The 17,923-nt window shown below is 39.6% G+C and overlaps 1 protein-coding gene across 4 annotated transcripts in view; it reads right to left on the bottom strand.

Moving 5' to 3' along the window:
* ZNF608 (zinc finger protein 608) overlaps positions 1 to 17,923 on the bottom strand; it is a 117,043-nt gene that overhangs the window by 36,930 nt on the left and 62,190 nt on the right. The window lies entirely within an intron of this gene.

Here is a 17,923-nt window from a genome sequence, read left to right as displayed (position 1 = left end):
TTCGGCTATTGGGTGGTATAAAAATGCAATCAATAATAATAATCATCATCATCATCATCATCATCATCATCATCTGTTTATTATTACACCATAATTACACACCCTCACCCAGGAAAGGAAACCCCAAGCAGGAAAGTCTTACTATGTTTCCAGAAAGTGTACACATTTGAGCTTTGATGAATCTCTGACGGAAGGGACTTTTGGAGGATTTGTGGGCAGGCAACAAGAATGCTTGTCTATGTGCCCTTACTGGTTGAGCTTAGTGCACCTGTGGCACAATACAGAGAGCACTTTCAGTTGATCTGAATCTGACAGAATAAATCCAAAGGAATGGTAAAACACATTTTGGAGGAATCAGCTGAGGGCTTCTCCAACAAGGAAGCTCTCAAAGTAAGTTTAGCACTGTCTGTAGACCTCTGGATCTCATTCCATGGACTTAAGCATGCATATCTGCAAACTTTGTCACATAAATAGATACACAGCCCAACTGTTCAGCCAGCAAGTCTCAGTTGTGGGGTTTAAACTGTATTTATAGACTGGAGTCATAGAATGTATGCATTCTTTTATTTGTGTATATGTTTGTTTGATTAGCTCTTTCCCTTTTTTCTTTCTCAAAGTCTCCTGAAGTGTAATGAGAATTGGTTGCCCTTTCTCACCATTAAACAAATGGTAGTACATTTTATTACACATACAACCCTACTAAACATTTTCTACATGTAACTGGTCTTGGTAATTTCCCATTGAATATCATTTACTTTCCTGTTCTGCAGCGCCTAGGCTAATACCCTATTCTGATTCATTCGTGCTGGCATGTTTATAAACGGGGCTCTTTGGAGGAAAATCCCAATGGTTTGATAAACAAAAGGCAACGGTGCAAATGGCAGAGGACAGCATTTTTGTGAACATAGTATTTTCACATTTTAAGCACAGTTCTTTTAGCATATTTGCTCATACCTATATGTTTTCACCTTAACAATAATGAAAGCTTTTGAGATGCCTCAGAAGCAATCCTTCAGCAAATAAGTTGTCCATACTACATATTTTCTGATGCATTAATTTCCTGATTTATGTCTTAATATACACTGTCGTTTACTCCCTATATCTGTAAACAATGTGACCCATTTGGCCTGATTTTTGAAGTTGGGCCGACTTAGCCGTAACAGCTTTCATTTTGTTTTTTCCTGAGGTCCAAATCACAGATTAAGCAGCATATCTACTGACATGTGGGTATATTCAATTTCCTTTCTATGCTTCAAACAGCTCAGGAGGGGGCTGTCATGTTTTTACTCTGATCCGTCCTTGTCAAGTTTTGTGGAATCTCCTGTCTATTAACAGTTTTTGTGCATTGTCTCCTGTGTACTGCTAAGCAGAAGTTTTCCCAAGCTGCATGACATCATTCATGCTTTACACTTTTTGGATTGGCTTTCTTTCACGTTCTTGCCGGTATAACAGCCTCTATGAGGTCCTGTCAGCTATCAATTCAAGCATCAGGGGAATAGCTGGATACCTTCTAATTACCCAGTAGTAAGGTTCTATCTATAAAAGGGGTCAGACATGGGTAAAGCAAAGAAAATTTTCAATTGTAGCTGGGGCTGTGCACTTCCATGGAGTGCACAGTCCGAATGGAGTTTGGTAGCAAGCATTCTATGGCCTCAAAAAGGCTTTGGGAAAGCATGAGCCCTGCCCCTTTTTATTATGTTCTCCCATCCAGATAGAGATCAGGTCCATATCCACTAATCTTCAGCAATGCTACAGGAATAAGTCCTAGGAAGCACAAAATGAGGCAGCAGTTGCAATAACCAAGCAAGGACAAATGCTAAACAATACACAACTGCACAAAAATTGATTACAGCCAAGACAGTGGGGTAAAAGAACTTAATATAATGTGTGAGCACAAAAGAAATTAATAATAATAATAATACTAATAATACTAATAATAATATATTTATTTGTTACCTGCCTCTCCCTCTGGATCGAGGCAGGGTACAACATAGGATAAAGACATATAACATCACATACTTATAACATTAGTATACATATATACATGACAGAGTAAAGTACAAAAACAGGTTCATATATTTGACACCACATACAGTGACTTACTAAATTATTTACCTGTAGTTTAAATCACTAAAAATGTAATTTAAACTAGGGATGTCAGAGAAATCTGTCCAGGGAGTAGAGCTCAACAAGCTTCTACTGATTTGGCTCCCTGGACTTTGGTCTATTTTTATCTGAGGAGCTTGGCTCGCTACAGAGGGAGTTGGGCAAGTTCGCATTTTCCTGTATTTTTTAATTTGTGAAAGTTACACCTGAAATTTACCTAAATTTGTGTAATTTGCACAAATTGCAGCCGTAATTTGTTCAAATTCACGAACTGCAGCAAATTATTGCTGGCTCAACGAAGTTCGTGGGAAAAGCCACGGCTTGGCCCACAAATGCAAGCTGAGCTGGGCACCCCAGAGAACTCTATTGAGCCAAAAGCAAGACAGACTTCCAAGCAACGGATATCCCTACTTTAAACACACTAAAACATATTAAACTATAACTCATTCAAGGTGCACAGAAAATACTGTTTGACTTCTTAGTAAGCCTTTGTGTGATGATAAAGTAGGATAACCTCCTTTCTGCATATAGTCACATACCTAAATAGGCTTTTAAGAAAATTAACTGCTTTTAATGTTTCTTAAGTTGAAAAAAGAAAATATACTTTCATAATTTAACATCTATTTTAACCTAGTGTGACGTAGTGGTTAGAGTGGTGGATTTGGGTCAGGGAGATCTGACTCTGAATACCTTCAGGCTATGAAGATCATTCAGTGACTTTAGGCTAGCTTAATCTATTTTACAGGTTTGCTCTGAGGATAAAATGGAGATAGCCCTGAGATTTTTTTTTTTTTAGAAAGAATGAGAAATTGTGGGAAATGGAATATAGCTGCATACAAAAATCAAGTAGGTAGGAAGCTATTGGAGCTTATTTGATAATTTAACAAAAACCCTATTTAAGAAGAATGCCATTTACTAGTCTATTCTCCACGTCTCACTCTTGTTGCAGGGTATGCTTTTATCTATGAGAAATTTAGATTAAAACTTCTGCTTCCTCAATAAACAATATATATTACAAGTAAAGCTAACTACTGCATGAGTCTATTAAAGAAAGAGGGTTGCCATCTTCCCCAGACATTCAGAAAGAAAAAGCTAGTGTGCTTTACTGCACTGCTTGTCACAAAAACCTCTTGTGAGGTCTGGAAAAATAGCAATTCAGCAAAATACAAGGGTGATGCAGTCACTGATTCAGTCCCCTTTTCGAAAAGGCAGCCTTTCAATTAATCTGTTTTCAATGGGTTTTCCCTCCATCCAGAGCCTGTCATAGATGTTTCTCGTCCCCTCCCCCCACATATTACTGGAAATTTGGTAACCATAGTTTCTGTATCCTGCTGAGACTTGATATGTAGAGCTGTATTCTACCTACTATTAAGCAGCTGATAGCAGTGTTTCTGTTGCAATTTATGAGAAATGTCAGTTGAAGCACAGAGTATTGTACACATTATATTTTCCCAGCTGGATGCCTCTGTGAATGGAAAGCAAAACCACAGATACATGTACAATGTAAGTTTGACTTGGAGCTGGGGAAGAACAGAGGGGAAAAGTGGACAGGTTAGATCTGTTCAGTGGTCTAGAGAATAATAAATATGTTAACAGAAGTAACATTCAGGGTGCAATCCTAGACCCAGGAATAAACTCTACTTAACTCAACTTCTGAAATAAATGTATAGGATTTCATTGTTTAAGGGCTCAACAAAAAGATTCAGTTTCACTGACTGACAGCATCCTTTGCCTAAATGTCTTCAAAACACCACACGCACAAAGCCCACCTTGATGAATTGAAATACAATGTATAAATTGTTTGAGCCAGCCATTACAATTTTCCTGCATTTTAGACAGCAGCTAGCACAGATGGCAAAAACATCCATAAATGCAAGAAAACTCATCACATATATTTTATGTGTATTCCAGTCATGAGAAAGATGTAAATTTCCTTATACCTTAAATTACTGTGCCCTAGATATGAATGTATCCTCTGACCTAATGTGTTATGTCTGGGGTCTACAGCAAAGTCCAGAGATTGCAGAGTGGCCTCTGATCAGGAGCTGACTACCTGGAAGCTGCAGTAGACACCTTCCTTCCTCTCCACATGCACCAGTACAAGACAGAGCCCAAAGTAAGCATAACTTCCATAGATCATAACCTGCATGTCCTGTTCTGAGAATTACAATAGGGAGTGCTTCATTTGTAAAGTGAATGGTGGCAGGGTTCAAATCTTCCTGGATGCATTGTCCTTTAATCCTTGATGTGTGAGGAATTACTGTGGTTATTCAATAGGGAGAGAAATACACTTCTGTAGATACTCAGACGCACTTTCCTGCCAGGAAAGTCCCAGATAATGCTAGTGCAGCTAGTGATGAAAAATAGGTCCCAGGGCTGAGCTTGAAATTCAGCCCCGACAACACGAAGTTTGGGCAAACGATTATCCATACATTTTCTATAGGAAACATATCCAAGGGTGGTAAGATGCATAGGTTTTCCCTCTGCAGAGATTACTGAATCAGACAAAACATTTTCAGGAAAGTGATTTGATCAAGTTTCACAGTTTGAGCTTAATAAATAGTTCACATTGTAAGAAAAACTTTCAGCTGTCTGTAAGAAAACTATTCCAGATGTGAAATTCAATACAAAGGAAAGACACACTATTACAAAAGCAAAACCAGGCATTTAAAACATGTGTTTCTCAAATGATTCTGCCTTCCAAAAGTTACCATCTCCTTGCACAAGAACTTGCCATAGTCTTTGCACTGGCCCTTAAATTTTCCTTTCTATTAGAAATACCAAAACAATGAAATTAAAATCCAAACCCTACTAAAACATCAGTTCTTGAAACCAAGGATGGAGCCTATTACCATTTAAATAACAACATGAAGCTCTTTGAAATAAAAGGCCCTTTTGATCTTAAAAGGTTCAAATGCCGAACAGCGAGGGTTTTGAGTTCTTTACATTAGCAGGGAAAAACTGCAGAAATGAACTATGACCCGTGCTGTCTGCTATGTGCTAAATCTCTAGCATATTACAGAGTTAAACCATAACCTTTCTCTTGTAACCAAGTCAATGCTCAGTTCTTAGTTTACATGTCTTAAATTTGGAAAGAAGAAAAATATTAAGAATTCATAAATGATAAGAAGTATGTTGGCTGAATAGCAGCATATAAATATAATAAATTAATGTTAGAGACACCCCCCCATCTAATTATATGGTACTTGGCACATAATACAAATATGTTCTTTCTTTTCCAGATCTGATGCTTGGGTTTCCAGATGCCCAGGGCAAGACAGGACTGGTCTGATTGCTCAGTGTTCAGACAGCAGTCATAAAAAAAGGACCAGAAATAGAAATAATATTCAGTGCTGTGGCACTCAGCTTTAGCTTTGTGTTCTCCTCAGGATCAAAAAGTGGTATTTGTGATATATAGAAATGTGAATTCTCATTGCCTGTGCTCCTATGATCCTTAATGGACAACCGTTTTGACACAGTTTAACTACAAAGCTTGAGATGGTTGCCATTCTAATGCTATGTGATGTACACATGCACGACTCGCATGCTTGGAGTGTTTTTGCTTCTGGCAGAAGGGGAGCACGAAAGAGGTAGGTATGGCTGAGTAGCCAGGCCTGCAGGTCCCAAAGCTCCTATCCACAAATATTGGTTTGGCTTACTAGGCAGTCTATGCCAACCCTCCCCTTGGCTTAATACAATGGCACATAGAAAGGGTTTGTTGAGAAACAAGGCCTTCTCTCATTTGTGCTGGGGTATGAAGAAAACAAGAAACAAATGGAAGCTCTCCTGCTGCTCAGAAGAGACTTCTGCTGTTCTAACACTTCTCAAACTTAAATTAGAGCTCCAAGGAGGGAGTCTGTATGCTGCTAGGCATCCTGCTCAGGTGACCTGGAGAGTGGATTAGTGGACACCTGTATTTCACAAAGCACTGTTGCCAGGTACCTGTGCTAAGAGGTAACTAAGAGCTCTATATGTAGGCAGTAAAACATTATCAGTATCATCAGAAAAATAGTTGTGTTTATTAATAGCAACAACAACATGAACACCGCTGTGCATAATGGGCTGTAACCATTTTTGTTTTTGTTTATATTGGTTGGGATCTTGAGTTTGCTCCTGCCAGTGGGGTATCCTCTAAATGGAGTTCAACTCACAGGACACTGCTGCTAATGGATGTGGGAGCAGGGAATCAACTTTTTCTTCCCTCTGCAGCCCCTTTGTGCCCACCCCACAAATCTGTTCTGGAGGATTGAGGGACTTTCTAGAATGGGTGTGTGGAAGAACTAGAGAATGAATTGCCCCAAAATACCATTCCCTCTTCTGCTAGCAGGATACTCTGTTGGATCCTGGTCCTGTTCATGAATGAAAGGAGCCCTTCCATTTGTGGATCTTAGTTAGGATCCAAGCCGTACTTGAAATATGTTCAGTGAAAATGCTAGTGGTCATTCTTGCATGCTAGTACTAGTGTTAACCAAACTATGTAGCATATATACTAGTGGCAACCAGGATATGTAGGAACATTCTTTCCCACTCTATAGGTTACTGCGACAGCTCTATCTGGATTTTTCTGTAGGCAGATTTATTTTTGAAATGGTTATAAAGGCAGCAATAACCAACAATGGGACTAGTGTGGAATGCCATTCTAACTGCTCTTTTTTGATGGGGGAGGAAGGGGGCTTCTTTTTCCCCCTCCTGGAAAAGTCATGAATAAGAGACGCTTTTGAAAACTGCTCTAGCCTTTGACAGCTTGTGCAGTCTCCTGATGTCATGCCTCCTAATTGACACAATGCAGGGTCTGCACGGCACATTGCTGCAACATTTGTTTTACAAGGACACATTTCGCAGGAAACGAAGGATTAATCTTCCCAAGACTTACACGCATACTCTCCCCAAAAAGGGAAAAATAAAACTGTTACACATCCACACAAATAAAAATTCATAGGATGGTGGCAGGCAGCCAACAAACTATTTCAGGTCTGGCCTCCCATCTGCTCAGCCTGTTCATGATTAGAAAACACAAGCAAATTGTTTTTTCTCCAACTAATTCTCAGAAGGACTCCTTAAAAACAGATTCCATGATATAATGGTAATAAAGCGGAAGAGTTTACAATGATCAATAAAGCAAATCCTTCTAGCAATCAGAACATTAGGCAGCCTCAACAAAGAAAAGGGACTTGCATCCCCCCTCCAACTTTCCTCTTAGCATTACAAAGGCACTGAGCCAAAGAGCTATCAAAATATCAAGGAGAGAGACTTTTCTTGATTCCAGAGCTAGCACATTCAAAGTTATTCTCCATGCATGGCAATTGACTGTACAACACATGTTTATTAACGGACTCCTGTTTCTAATATATATGTATCAGAACATTTCAAAAGCCACACATGAATAATCTTTCCCACTTGTACCCCATGGCCTGGTTGTAAACTTATCTCAGTCACCTTGTGATTACTGCATGTCTCAAGGTTCAAAGCAAGAAATTTCTTCATAGCAAAAAATACTTTTCAAACCACACCCAATCTTTAATGCCGAGATAACTGGATGATATAGAGCTTGTATCCACTGCAATTCACCCCAGTTCAAACTTATCCAGTACTGATTTACAGGACTTGGGCATCCTGTGAATATACAGAATATGCCAAAAAGATTGTGCCCAGGCTTTGTCTTTATACCTTTTTTGTAGTCTTGAGTAATACAGCAATGATATTGTACAGGAAAAAGAGATAGAAGGATGCTAGGGAAATGGTTTGCCTGATGCCAAATTAATTTTTGAGTAGATTCAGCTGAAAGGCTTTTTCCTTGCATATTCCTGTTACTCTGGGAGAGGGGGGGAACCTCTTTCAGCCCGTGCTGAACAGTGCCAAATGTAAAAAGGGGTGGTGCCAAAATACAACCCTCCCACCATTTTGTAAATGAAAGCCTTTACTGTTAGTAACGAAGCCGTGGGAGAGGTATTTCAACCTTTAAGAATGGGGAAAAATTGCACAAAAGCCAGGAAATCATCTAACGATCAGTGATTGGAGGAAAGGGGTGGGGCCATAGGGGTGTGCAAGGGGTGTGTCAGGAACACCCTAATGTCTTAAGCAATAAAAGCCAAATTGAGAAGGCCACTGGGTGGGGATCCAGAGGGGGACAGTCCTCCAACTGCCCTCTGGTTCCTCCACCACCACTGCCTCCGAGAGAGCACCCTTGCTCCCAGCAGCAGGAGCAAAAAGGAATCGCTCTGCTTGGAGCTTTTCTGCTGGGAGCCACACTTTAAAAAGACAAGGAGGAGAGCCCCCGAATACCACCCCATAAGACCTTCCTCCAGCCAGTGTCACCACGAAGCCCCAGCAATGCTGGGGCTTGAGGAGTGTCTCCTCATACCCCCACTGACAACTGCAGTAGCCCTCTCACAGTCAAACAAGTCGAACGCAGAGTAGGGCATCTATAGCATTTAATAAACGAATAAAAATAAAAATACTTTATGGATGAGTATTCAATAAATGTTTCTCCTTTTTTAAAAAAATCCCTGGGTGCGCAGCCTAGTGAAAAGTGCTGCACATGCCTATGGGTGGGGCTAAGGGAAGGGAGCATGGCCATTTGGGGAACCCTGGAGGGCAGGACTAGGAGCCCAGGACGGTTAGATCTGGTCCATGGGCCTGAGGTTCCTGACCCCTGCTGTATTCACACTCCTTTCAACTTAAATTGAGATACATAGTAGTTACCTCAAAGGGTAAGTGCACATGCAGACATCTGGAGAGGGGAACTGCATGCACATGTTTCTGTGCTAATGGTAGAAGCTTCTCATTCAAGAAAGGAGAGTTGGAATACTTTGTTTTAAAGTAAAATGTAGATATAAACAGGCATGGTGGAAACCAAGTGAAATGAATAGTACCAGTGGCATATGGTAGCCTCTGGATGCAAACTCCAGAGATAAAAGCTTTTCTCTCCATGGCAGAAAAGGCAAGACCAGAGGAAGAAGCTGCCAGGCCAGATATTCCTTATCCTGCTCTTCAGGAATGAAATGGAAGGGTGTAGCAGGGTGGTGTTGCTCTGTATGTCAAAGAAGGCACAATGTCAAACCAACTAGAAACCTGAAAAGGGTCTGAAGACACTACAGAATCACTGTGAGTGACAATACTAGGCCCAAAAGTAATGTAGTACTGGAGACATACTTAGTACCCAGTGCTTGGATGATCTTGATATGGAGAATGAAATCAGGGAGGCATCCAAATGAGAAACTGCTGTAGTAATAGATGACTTCAAATACTCTCACATAGATTGGATTAATGTGTGTTCTGGCCATGTCAAAGAGGTAACTATTCTTACACCCTAAATGGCTGTGCCCTAGAACAGGTGATCATAAAAAAGAAGACCAGAGAGGAGGTGATCCTGGAATTAAAACTAAGCATCGCCCAAGACTTAATATAAGATGTGAATGTTGTTAAACTAACTGTTAACAATCACAACAGTGCTATCAAAATAAATTTATATGTAAATGGAAAATTGCCAAGGAAGTCCAACACATTTTATTTCGAAAGAGGAAACTATTCTAAAATGAAGGACTTGTAAAAAGGTAGTTGAAAGGATAAATCAAAATGGACAAGTCTCTTCACAATGTTTGGGGGTTACACAAAACACCACCAACAGAACATGAACTGGAATGTTTATGTCAGGGAAGCTAGCACGAAGTCCAAGAGGTTACCAGCACGGTTAACAAGCAATATTAAGGAAGCTATTAGAGATAAGAAGGCTTCCTTCAGAAAATGGAAGTCTTGCCTAAATGAGAACAAAAAGGAACCCAAACTTGCCAAAAAGAAATTCTGCATAGTGACAAGAGATTAAGTTTTAGTCTTTAACAAATTAAAAATAAACAATTCACAAGGTCCAGATGTTATCCATCCAAGAGTCCATAAAGAACTCAAACGTGGAATTGCTGATCTTCTAAAAATATATATATGTGGCATGTCCCCAAGATCAACCTCTAAACCAGAAGACTGGAGAATGGCCAATGTAACACCAATTTTTAAATGGTTCTGGGAAAGGTTATAGGGTCTGGGTCTGTTTAGCTTAGAAAATGAGTGAGTATGGTATAAGACATGATAGAGATGTGTGGGAAAAGTGGATAGGGAAATAGATTTCTCTTTCTCTTATAATCCCATGAAGCTAAAATCTAGACAGATAATAGGAAGCACTTCTTCACATAGCACAGAGTTAAATTATGGAATTTGTTGCCTCAAGTTTCTGTCTGGCAACTGTGCAACTGGAATACTGAACTAGAAAGGTCTTTGGACTGATCCAGCATGACTCTTTTAATGCTATTATTTTATTTTGGTGTGAACAATTTTCATTATTAGACATTATCAAAATGGTTACTGTGTTTCCATAACACATCATAAGCAGAGAGCAGCTGTTCCAAAGACTTCAGGAAGATGAGAACATTGTAGCAAATACAGTAAACATTTCATGCTTTCCTAGGCAACTAGACTAAAGATTAAAGAGCACATTGTGTGCTACTGCCAAGATGCAAAGGTTCTAGATCTCCTTGAAGGTGAAAACAAATTAGTAGGTTTGCCTGAATCAAGCTGTCCATCTGAATGGAATCTGCTTTCCGCTGTCAAATATACCGTATTTCTTCGATTGTATAGGGTAGTAATATTTAACTGTGTTGCCTCTACATGTGTTTGCATGTATCATATAACTGCACATATGTGAGTGTGATCTGTTTCTTGGTCTGTTTACTGCTCTCTGTCTGTGTGAGAAGGGCTGTCATGACTTCACTTGATTTGCAGTCTTTTGTGTAAGGGAAGTGTTAATGCTTTTACAGTTCACTCAGGCACAAAAGCATGGAGATTATAAGTGAAGGCACTCGAGCAGTAAAAAAAAAGTTGCTTACAACTTAGCCTCCATGTACCCACACTTTCTCTTGATCTTTCAGTCCCAAATCACTTCCTCTAATGTTCACAATACTATAGGGGCAGGGGCAGAATAAACCTCTTGATAAGTCAAATCTTATCTGTTGATCTCCAATGACTATTTGCATGCTAAGCTTTAAAAAAAGGTAGTAAGTCTACCTGGCTGAAACTGGTTGGCTCTTTTGAAATGTAGCTTTGGAGCTGTTAAGAAGTTGGGTAAGTAATTTTCTGATTTGATGGCTAGACCACTGACATCAGAAATAGAGGATATCACACTATTGGACAAAACAACCGTCATTCTCTGCTATAAAGCTGGCTTTCACTGATCTCAGATTCCCATAAATATGGGACTTCGTCCTTAGTTTCAGTTTTCCTAATAACATCTAAACAGGAGGCCAAGGATGCTCTCTCTCAGATGATCTTCTGTGCAAGGAACTCTGAAATGCAAGGAACTACTGAAGAAAACAATATGGTACCTAGCTAAGTTAGACTGACTTTGATTTTTATTTGGAATTCTGTGTGTGTGATTGTTGGCTTTTCTCCTTTTCCTTAAACACCTTTTAATATTTGGACACTTGGCAGTATTGTTTTAAAAGGACTGCATGGATCCTATGTGCAGGACTGCATGGATCCTAACCTATCACTGGTGTTCTTAGTATTTTCCCAAGGTTCTTTTTTTTAAAAAAAAAAATCTGTGTTATTTTGAGCTTAGGGCAAAATAAATCCTGAACATATTTCTTTTTATTTTTTCCTAAACCTAGGCTGAACAGAGAGGGTTTTGACAACAGGGTCAAAAACTCTCCAAAGTGCTAGACAAAATAGTGTTCAGGGAATGTGACAGCCTATCAGCAATTCATTTGAGAAGGACCATTGTGAAAAAGGTATCCACCAGTTGGAAAATTATCCCCCGTCGCAGTGCGATAGCATCCCCCAAGCTGCAGAAGAAGAGAGACTTGAAAGTGAAGGTACAGGGAGGCTACATTGTAAGCGAGCACGTATGAGACAACTGAACATGTTTACTGCTTATATGGCTCTGGTTTAAGGTGGGCAACTTTGCAACTTAACTTATAATATTCATGCTTTTTTGCTATATGAGTGAATTTGGAAGTGTCTTAACTTTTTTCCTAAACTCAAGGATTTTCAATCCTAATATAGAATGCACCAATTTATGACTGGGCTCCCACCTTACAACATCACTCAACTAATACAATCACTTGGTTTTCTAAAAGAAGAAAAAGAAAATTAACTCCCTATTCATAATAATTTGTTGCTATGCATAATGCCCTGTGCTTCATGGGTGAGCAGGATTCAAACCCATTCCCAAACTTCAAGCCACCACACCAGAAAGCAGCCTGAACACTCTAGCCATAATCTAATTTAATTCAGTTTGATGAAGGTGTTACAAATTAGTTCAGTGACATGTTATATCATTTGGTCTGCTAGTGACAACTAAACCCATTCGCTACAACAAGAATGTGGATAAGGAGACATTTTCTCTGTCTGTCATAATATTAGAACCCAAGGTCATCCCCTGAAGCTGATTTGTGGGAGATTCAGAACAGATAAAAGGTACAGTGCATAGTCAAACTATGCAATTTGCTACCAGAAGATGTAGTGATGGCTACCAATTTGGATGGCTTTAAAAGGGGGTTAGACAAGTTGCTGGAGGAGAAGGCTATCCATGGCTACTACTCCTGATGCCTCTATGCCACCTTCAGTATCAGAGGCATTAAGCTTATGTACATCAGTTGCTGGTGAACACGGGCAGGAGGTTGTTGTTGCACTCATATCCTGCTTGTAGATTTCCCATTGACAGCTGGTCAGCATTCTGGTCATACAGTAGCTGGACTAGATTGATCCTTGGTCTGAGCCAGCATGGCTCTTCTTATGTTTTTATTTCTTACTTATTGCTCATAACCAAATGATATTTTGCTCTATTTTTACTTTTATTTCATGTATCTGAAAATGGCTTTGGAAATTACTGTTAATCTAGAATTGATTTTGTTTTGCAAGGATGTATTTTAAATAGGACAACATTCCATCTAATTATCCTTTCTTTATCTTTCTTAATGAGCTTCTAAAATGTCATTTCTAAGCAGGGATAAAAGACACATGGGCACTCTAATTTTGATATTATTTGGCCATAGAAACCAATCTCTTTAAAATGTTTGAGAATCAGTGGTCAGAAATGCAGCATGTCAGAAGTTCTTAATTCTTTCATTTTATTTGCATTATTATAGTAAGTTATTTTTAACATGTTCAAAGCTAGGCAGATGTGCTACTTCAGAGGTGGATATGTATCCTAGCTTGACAGAGTTTATTGGACTAAAGAACCCATATTAATAACAATAAAACTGAACTCTACATTACCATATTTGCTTTGGTCATCCACCTTTGATTTGCTAAATATTATCTAAGCATGAAATGCACATTATATAGAATCCATTCGACTAAACTTTCATTCAATTCGTGCTAAAGCAAGCCTTTTTATGGATGAAACCAATTTCCTACTCAGTTGTTAAACTGCAATATTTCTAGTCTCAGGTCACCTCTCCCCACTTTTTCCTTATATGGCACCCACTCATACATGTTTGTTTAAAAATATTACTATTATTCTACACATAAACAAACAAGTGAAGCAGAGGATCTTAGAAAATCAAACCATGGACTTTTCTCAGACTTTTGCCTTGGGTTATAAAAGGATAGCTTCACTGATCAATGAAAAGTGACATTTGCTATTTCCCTTTAAACAAGTTGGTCTTCGCTTCCCTAGTTAAATATGACACTGACAGTCTGATCGTATGCATGTTTACTGGGATGTAAATCCTGCTGAGTCTAATGGAACTCATTTCCATCTACATAGGCATGGGATTCCACCCACAGGCATTCTCAGTTCAGCTATGTAAACTATAGTCAAAATAAAATGTGAGAATGGCCTATCATTACATCTGTGCCTCTCAATATGAATCAACAAGACAGATCCTGGATAACAAACTTGGAGTGAACGGATGCAGTGCAGACACTTGCTACATTTTCCCCCAAGCCATACGATGTATCTGGTATAGACAAATTGAAAAAGGTTTCTTACATTTGTGTATTTTAAAAGGAAAAGTGGAGTTCAGATGTTTAAATTGTTTACCCATAAATTATAAGATTTATACTATTTCTTATTTAATTAACAGTGATCTCTAGCACACATTCTTTCACGTTTGGGGAATTTAAAATGGAAAGTTGTTGAATTTCTTGTTTCAGATTGGTTTGGATTTAAGAATATAAGACCATAAGTGCCATGCTGGATCAGACCCAGGTCCATCTAGTCCAGCACTTTGTTCACACAGTAGCCAACCACTGTTAACCAGGAACCCACAAGCAGGATGTGAGTGCAACAATCTCCTCCCACCCATGTTCCCCAACAACTGATGTGCATAGGCTTACTGCCTCTGCTCCTGGAGGTAGTACATACCTATCAGGACTAGTAGCTATTGATAGCCTTTTTTGCTATTAATGTCTTATGTAACCTAAATTTCAGGTCATTACAAAAGTCTATATTGTAGTGGAGAGTGAGATGTTAAGAGTTTATACTGACCTTTTTTATTATTCCATTCACTAATGCTGAATAAGTAATTGAACAATAGGGCATTAGCTCATTTCCCATTTAACTGCTGAAAGATATTCATGTGATAAGAGACCTTGTGTTTTTAGAATTATCTAGAGCATAAAATAAGCATATAACATTGCAAATTGTGGGAAGGGTCTGTATCCAATACAGACTACACCCCCAAATCCATGCAACTTTCTCTGCTTAACAAAAGAGCTAATTGCATGATTCTCTGGAGTAAGGTAGCCATGGGCTATAAAAAAAACCAGTAACGGGGGAGGGCTTAGCTTTTTCCAGTTTCTACAAAACCTGCTGCTCATGCAAAGTTGCCAATAGTACAATAGTGGCTATAATTATGCAACTGCTTCCATCCATCCCTGCACCAGAAGTTCACAAAACTTTACAAAGTAGGTTTGGATTTTTGTTTGTTTTTTGCTTACTACCCTCCAGCTACACACTCTCTCTCTCTCACTCACACACACACACACACACACACACCTGATAATATTTTACCACTGAAACACTGGTTTCATAAAACCTAAACCGCACCTACATCTGCAGCGGTTTTACTCTTATCAGTTCCAAAGACAAACAAAACTCATAAAGAACTTGCTATTAACAATACCACAAACATATCACTAAACCCTTGGGCAGTATCCAATGGTAGTTCTAAACTAGTCCCATTCAGTTCACTGGGTCTATTCTGTTTAGGAGTACCATTGTAATTATAAGGTAATATTACCTTATAATCTGATGCTAATTCTCAGCATGTGCAACCGACAAGGAAGCAATATCAAAGATCTCTCTAAGTATTCTCAAAAAGTGGTATGTTTTGTTCCCAAATCGCTGATCTGCTGATTTGTCTTAGAAATGGGGTAATAGATAACCAATGCAACAAAAAGGTCTATGGTTGAAATACGAAGCAAGATTCACATAGAGCTAGGAGTAGGACTAAGAGTTATATCACACTTAAGGGAACGAAAACTCAATTCAAAGTTAGTGAAGCAGGAGAAAAGATGAACACAGCAATCCTAACTTCTGCTTGAAGCTGGCTGAGGGGGGATAGGACAGGATGCAAGTGCCCTTCTTCTATCAGAGCTCCTCTGCAGGACATTTGCCCTAGAAAACCCAAAGAAAGCTCTATGGATGAAAATCTAACAATCATGTTGTATCCACTGGCAGAAGGGTCACAAACCTAGATGAAGGTTAAATGTACCACCTTCTGTCAATAACTTGATTTAAAATCAGAGTATTTATTTACTTTATTTTTCATTCTTTTGGTTGATTTTGTTTTGGAAAATTAATAAAATTAATAAAACAACAATATGGCATTGCAGGACCCTTACATCTGCCAGACCAAAAAACAAAACAAAAATCCTCCCCCACCCTCATCATAGCCCTGAACTAGGCCCATGAACTATAATAACATGAAGCTGACATAGAATTTCCCCTCTCTGACTGATTTCAAAGAAAAAAGGCAGATCAGCTAGAAGTGAAAAGGAAAAAAGTCACTCTCTTCCCATCCTAGCCCCAGTGAATCAGCAGGGGTATGGCAGATCACCCACCTTGTAACTACCCACCCACTAAGGACTGCTCTAGTGAGCTGCAATTCTTAAACTGTGTTCAGACAACACAATAGGCAATGGTGGGTTAATAGTGAACTCCACTGTTGATTATTGAGGGGCTACTCCCTACATGACATGATTGTAATCAACCGTGGTGTGGATTAAGGCCAGCGTGAAGTTAACTCTTAGTCAACAGTGTGTTTGATTGACACATCCCCCTTCTCCCCCCTCAGTCCTCCTGCTAGTATCCCATCAGCCATTGCGAGTTCTGCCAGCTAGAACTAGAGTGGCAGCCACTGCTTTGTTCACTCTTGCCAGGGGAACTCTGTAGTAACCAACTATCAAATAACCAAAATAGTCAACGGCGCCTGACACACGAAATGATAAACAACGTTTGTTCAAATAATCAACTCTGCACAGCTTTGGTTATTTCAGATGAATAACAAACCGTGGTATGAAAAAGTCCCAACAGACGGCACAATAACTAAACATTGACTGTCTAACCCACTGCCGACTATTTCTCCCACTGTTGGTTATTGTGTCAGCCAGACCCAGTCTTTATCTATTTACCCGCAAGTAAGCCCCACTCAACTTCATGGGTCTTACTTCTGAGAAAACATGTATAAGATTTCACTGATAATTTTATTTCCTAACTCCGTCTCAAAGCTGAGAACCATACCTGTAAAAAACAAAAATGTATTTCTCCTTTATTATCTAACAAAACAACATTATTGTTCCAAGAACATGAATGCCATCCCAGCTACCTGAGGAAAAACAAATGCTACAAGCTGACAACTTGTTCTTCAAGCAATGGCAGTAAGGGGAATGATGGCTCTCTTTTTATCAGCTTTCAAGAAAATATTCCATCACCAAAGCAAATGCTTCTCATTGCTACTTCTCACAGTGGTTCTTACATTCAAAGCCAAAATGGGGGCATGATTCAATGTAATAGAGAAAATACATATTTGCAGGGTTTTTTCCCCAAAGGGTCCCTCAGCATCTGATTACAACCTCTTGTACCAAAGATAAAGAGTAAATGCAGGTTGCGTACCTATAACTGTAGTTCTTCGAGTGGTCATCTTTGCATTCACACTTAATGGGGCTCTGCGCCTGTGCGGAGCCTCAGTCGGACTTCTAATAGCTGAGAAATTTTGGGCGAGAACTCCTCCCCCACCGTCATGTGGTGTATATATATGATGTTCCTGCCCAATCCCTCAGTTCCTCGAGACCGACAGTCGATCCCGGGCTTCGGGAGAACCCATGCCTTGGTACTGACAGATTTACTGACACCGAAGCGGGGATGGTGGGGAAGGGGGGTAGTGTGAATGCACAGATGACCACTCAAAGAACTACAGTTACAGGTAAGCAACCTGCATTTCCTCTTCGTGGTCTCTGTGCATCATACTTAATGGGGCGATTAGCAAGCTCACTTACCGGAGGTGGGTAAGGTGTCTCATTGTAAGACCAACGAGAGCACGGCTTTTCCAAAGCGAGCAGTGGATCTGCCGTGTATATCCATCTTGTAGTGCTTAATGAATGTGGAATGCGACAACCAGGTAGCTGCTTTACACAGATCAGAGAGGGGAATCCCTCTGGCGAATGCTGTGGAGGTTGCTACTTCTTGTGTGGAGTGGGCTTTGACCTGGGTAGGAAGGTCTCTTTTGGAGATCTGGTATGCTAGCTGGATTGTCTGTCGTATCTAGGTAGCGATCTGTTGCTTAGATACTGGTGCGCCTTTTTTAGGTTCTCCATAACAGACGAA

This window comes from Elgaria multicarinata, chromosome 6 (assembly GCF_023053635.1).
Source record: "Elgaria multicarinata webbii isolate HBS135686 ecotype San Diego chromosome 6, rElgMul1.1.pri, whole genome shotgun sequence".
Taxonomy (NCBI): Eukaryota; Metazoa; Chordata; class Lepidosauria; order Squamata; family Anguidae; genus Elgaria; species Elgaria multicarinata.
This window is presented reverse-complemented; position numbering and strand designations above follow the sequence as displayed.